Source organism: Medicago truncatula, chromosome 1, assembly GCF_003473485.1.
Source record: "Medicago truncatula cultivar Jemalong A17 chromosome 1, MtrunA17r5.0-ANR, whole genome shotgun sequence".
Lineage (NCBI taxonomy): Eukaryota > Viridiplantae > Streptophyta > Magnoliopsida > Fabales > Fabaceae > Medicago > Medicago truncatula.
In genome coordinates this window covers 25745322-25749444 of record NC_053042.1, presented here as the reverse complement: position 1 = coordinate 25749444, position 4123 = coordinate 25745322, and the positions used below count along the sequence as shown (strand labels likewise).

Sequence of the window (4123 nt, the reverse complement as noted above, 5' to 3'; positions counted from 1 at the left end):
ATTACATAGAGCATCTGCAACATTTCTTATTGTAATTCAATTTATAACTAAATCATAATTGAAACAAAAAAAGCATAAATGTTGCAGAAATCTGAGGGATTTATGATTAAACTAAATGTTGCAGTTCCTAATTGTGGAAACTAAATGAGTGATGGCTTTTCTGTAGAAGCTAAATGTTGCGAGCGGGGGCTTTTCTGTAGGAACTGAAATGCTGCAGATGCTCTATGTAATTCAATTTATAACTAAATCATAATTGTACATCTTAATTAAAGAAAATCCGAGCTGCATATCATACCTCATTGGAACACATGTTTTACTCCACACAGGTGAAGAAGCGCCCTGCATATCTCTTCCCTAAGTCTCCTTAGTCTCTTTTACACTTGAACACAACAGTTTCATTCACCCAAGTTTCTAAATTCTCATATTCTCCACTTTTGGCCACCATCATCTGAAGAGTGACCACATAGGTATGTAATATGTTTGTTCTTTCTCAATTTCTTATTCAATTCGTTCTTTCTAAATTTGATGTTGATTTTGATTGACAATTTCGTTGGCAATGTGACCGACGATTCCATCATTAGTTATACTATTTGAATTTGATTTTGGATTTTGATTCATTTCTACTTTAGGTTTTAGATTGCATCATGTGCCATGTTGCAATGGATGGGAGGATCAAGGCTTAAAGCTACGGCAGTGAGTTTTTTTTTTTTATCTCTATTAGTCTCTTTTGTTTTCATTCTCTTGAAGTTGATTCTCTTAATTTTTTGTGTGCACTTTTCTGTTCATGTCAATCACTAATTTATTTTTTCAATTTTTTACAGCTTTTATAATCTCCTTTTGTTCTTATTTCCTTCCTTTTTTTTCCCTCTGTTTGACAACCAAAGAGGAAAAGATTAATGTGTGCCATGCTAAGTTGATTTTCTTCATTTTCTTAGTAAATCATTTTCCCACATATCTTCTTCAGCTCCACGCCTCTCATTTGCTTCTATCATCTTCTTGATTTGTTCTCCTCTATCTTAGATGCATGATCTTAAAATGGTCATTTATCTCCTCTATTATATTTTTTACGATGCTTATGGGTTTTGTATGATGTTTATTTATCATTCATTTTTGCAGCCTTTTCAATGTATTATGCAAACCAATTTGTATTCTGAAGCTTTGAAATTAAAGGCTTCCTGTAGAGGTTACAAATTTCAGTTTATTTTTTTTGCCTCCAGTTTGAGATTCCCACTATTTTCTTTGTTCACTTTCAATCTGTAAAAATCCTTTATTTTACTTTTGCTAAACTCCATTTTAATTGGTAGTTAAAAAAATATGATCGCAAAAAACAACTAATCCAATCCTCTATCCATTTTGTTGTTCAAATTGAAAATTGTAGAACATGATGAAAGTGACATTGCTGCTATAGAACTCAAAGTGGAGCTAATCTCAAGTGCAACTTAATGTGTTTTTTCTATTGTGAAATTGCATATACAGATGTAAATGACACTGGTGTAGTAATATAGTATTAGAATTATATATACAGATGTAAATGGCAGTGGTGTAGTAAATATAGTATTAGAATTTTGGAAAAGTTAAGAAAGATACACATTCTACAATACCACAACAATGAATGATTGTTTAGACTGCATAAGAATTTTGTGTGTGCAGCTCTTTGGGTTCATAAACTGTCGTTATAGCACCAAAGCTTCTACCACCAAACAACCAAAAGATGAGTTCTGTAAGTAAAATTAGTTTATTGATAAGAAATATTAAATTGATTTTATTTCTAACTTCAATTTGATCATAATTAATAAGAATAGTTTTTGCTGTACAAGTGAATATGTTTAAATTTTATCATATGACATATGACTTCTATTTATTACAATGGGTTAATGATGTAACGACTTATTCGTTTAACTGCTGTTCGGTAGGACCCGTGCGATAGCACGGGTCAAGAGTCTAGTTTACAAAATGGGAAGCAGCTATGAAGTGCATAGTGCTTCGTATGAGTTTAATGATTTTCTCTTTTATCCATCTATACGAATGTCGGTAGATTTTGAAATCTATTTTTTGAATTAGAAAATTTCATTGAAACCATTTCCTACAAGATCGTTAAAATGTTTAAATTTTAAGAATTACTAAATAAATTTTAATTACTACATGCTGAAATTTTTTTATACAAACCAAAATAAAATATATCAACTTTTGTTATAAGGATTAAAAACAAAATGCTTATATTTACAAGGGATTAAAAATTAATTTAACTTAAATTAATAAAATAGAAACACAAAGAGATTAGTTAAAAAATTAAATGCGAAAAACAATGAGAAAGGCTATTTTTTGTTTAAGCTCAAGATAAACTAAGAGATGGATTTTAAGCAATGAAGTTCAGATATTTGATATGACACGACACTAATACGTCAATACAGGAAAATTTCAAAATTCAAGATATGATACAATCGAGATATCTTAATAAAAAAATTAAATTTAAACTGCAGATTAAAACGCAAAATACAAACAATGGACTAAAATTTAAAAGCAGAAAAACAAGCACAAACCTAGATCAGATAAACATATAACAAAAACAAGACACAACAATGAAATTGTCTTCACATGACAATCAACAAAAGCGGTGTTCTCAAAATAACAAAAAGAGACAAAACAAGTCGTGGACAACAACTGAATATAAATATAAATAATATTGATAATAAATAAAGTAAAAATTACTCAAAATTACATATATGATATATCAAAAAAATATATCATTATTTAGTCAATTACATACTTTCTCCGATCACTATTATAACAAAAAAAAAATTATTTTTAGGTTCATTGAATAATGAATGTATTTAATCTATATTATAGACAAGGTACGTAAATTATCCAATGAACCTAAAAGGTGACTTTTTACTTATAATAGTGGCTGGATGAATTATATCCCAAAAATAATAGAAAATCAAGTAACCCACGTGTATTATTCTTCCACCGCCGTATTTCAGACAGTGGAGCGCGTGGTACATGATTGCACATTTTCTTTTCTTTGTATAAAAAAAATAAACAATATTCACTGAGGAATGTCAAAGATACTCATTTTTTAACCCCCTCTCTTACGTTCATTTTTTGATTGGATAAAACCAATGTATGACCCACTAGTTTAAATGGTATTCATTTTCAAAATGTAAGACCCACAATGATTTAAGCCAATAAAAAAGTGTCTTTGAGAGGGTGTCGCTAACACTACTCATATTCATTTATTCAAATTGATAGAGTACATTGACACATTATAGATTCAATGTCACTAAAAACAAAAAGAATAAATATGCAAACAAATTTCCAACATCCATATTAACAGCATAAAACAACAAAATACATATGCTTATAAATATGACTATAATCAAGCCACCAAAATGCTTCTGTTTCCGGATCTGCAACGTTGACGACGCAAAACTCATTGGTTGAATCTGTACTTGATCAAAACTAATATTTCAACCTGAATCAAATACATACCGCGTTAAAACGTGAAATTAAAAACACACCGCACAAAGACAGAAAATCAAAATAAACAAAGTCATGCTAGACGACAAAATCACAAAACCAACGAAAGAAAGCTGAAAAATGTGGAAATCACTTATTTAATTAAAAGAGAAAGAAAAACAATTTAGATTGGTGATTTCAAGTCAAAATTGACCAAAAATCAACCCTCTTTTATAAATCAAAAAGAAGAAAAGTAGTGACGGCAAGTTTGGGAAAGAGAAAAGAGAGAAGATTGTAAGAATCTTTTGTTATCTAATGATTGGACAAGTATGATTACTCTAAATTAATAACCCTTATATTATATTCTCTATGTTTCGCAATGAGTGTCGTTTAACGTTTTGAAACACATATTAAAAAATTAAATGAAATAATCATTATATATAACATTTTTACTAAACTACCTTTACTTTATAAAAAATGACAAACTTAAAGTTGCATTGAAAATTGTGTGAGAGAAAGGTTGGAATATTTATTGAGGGTAAAGTTTGAAGAAAAAAATTAAAGTTGTATTAAAAATATAAAGAGACATTTATTTTAATTTTTTTATTTATTTAAATTGACATTCATTGTAAAACGGATAAAATATATGTACACTCTTACTTTTCAT

The 4123-nt window shown here is 28.9% G+C and overlaps 1 long non-coding RNA gene across 1 annotated transcript; it reads left to right on the top strand.

The window, feature by feature from the left end:
• The first annotated feature begins 243 nt into the window (after nt 1-243).
• On the top strand, nt 244-1620 carry LOC112418144 (uncharacterized). The gene is made up of 3 exons (XR_003008415.2): nt 244-467; nt 630-693; nt 1379-1620. It is a non-coding gene; the product is annotated as an uncharacterized lncRNA (long non-coding RNA).
• The last annotated feature ends 2503 nt before the right edge of the window (nt 1621-4123 follow it).